Here is a 927-nt window from a genome sequence, read left to right as displayed (position 1 = left end):
GCATTTCTCTACACCAACAACAAGACAGAAGAAAGAGAAATTAAGGAGTCCATCCCATTTACAATTGCACCCAAAACTATAAGATACCTAGGAATAAACCTAACCAAAGAGGCTAAGAATCTATACACAGAAAACTATAAAGTACTCATGAAAGAAATTGAGGAAGACACAAAGAAATGGAAAAATGTTCCATGCTCCTGGATTGGAAGAATAAATATTGTGGAAATGTCTATGCTACCTAAAGCAATCTACACATTTAATGCAATTCCTATCAAAGTACCATCCATTTTTTTTAAAGATATGGAACAAATAATCCTAAAATTTATATGGAACCAGAAAAGACCTCAAATAGCCAAAGGTATATTGAAAAAGAAAGCCAAAGTTGGTGGCATCACAATTCCGGACTTCAAGCTCTATTACAAAGCTGTCATCATCAAGACAGCATGGTACTGGCACAAAAACAGACACATAGATCAATGGAACAGAATAGAGAGCCCAGAAATAGACCCTCAACTCTATGGTCAACTAATCTTCGACAAAGCAGGAAAGAATGTCCAATGGAAAAAAGACAGCCTCTTCAATAAATACTGTTGGGAAAATTGGCCAGCCACATGCAGAAAAATGAAATTGGATCATTTCCTTACACCACACACCAAAATAGACTCAAAATGGATGAAGGACCTCAATGTGAGAAAGGAATCCATCCAAATCCTTGAGGAGAACACAGGCAGCAACCTGTTCGACCTCAGCCACAGCAACATCTTCCTAGGAACATCGCCAAAGGCAAGGAAAGCAAGGGCAAAAATGAACTATTGGGTTTTTATCAAGATCAAAATCTTTTGCACAGCAAAGGAAACAGTTAACAAAACCAAAAGACAACTGACAGAATGGGAGAAGATATTTGCAAACGACATATCAGATAAAGGG

Source organism: Lontra canadensis, unplaced genomic scaffold (assembly GCF_010015895.1).
Source record: "Lontra canadensis isolate GAN:19392208 unplaced genomic scaffold, GSC_riverotter_1.0 scaffold67, whole genome shotgun sequence".
Taxonomy (NCBI): Eukaryota; Metazoa; Chordata; class Mammalia; order Carnivora; family Mustelidae; genus Lontra; species Lontra canadensis.
Note: the sequence above shows the minus strand (reverse complement) of the source record.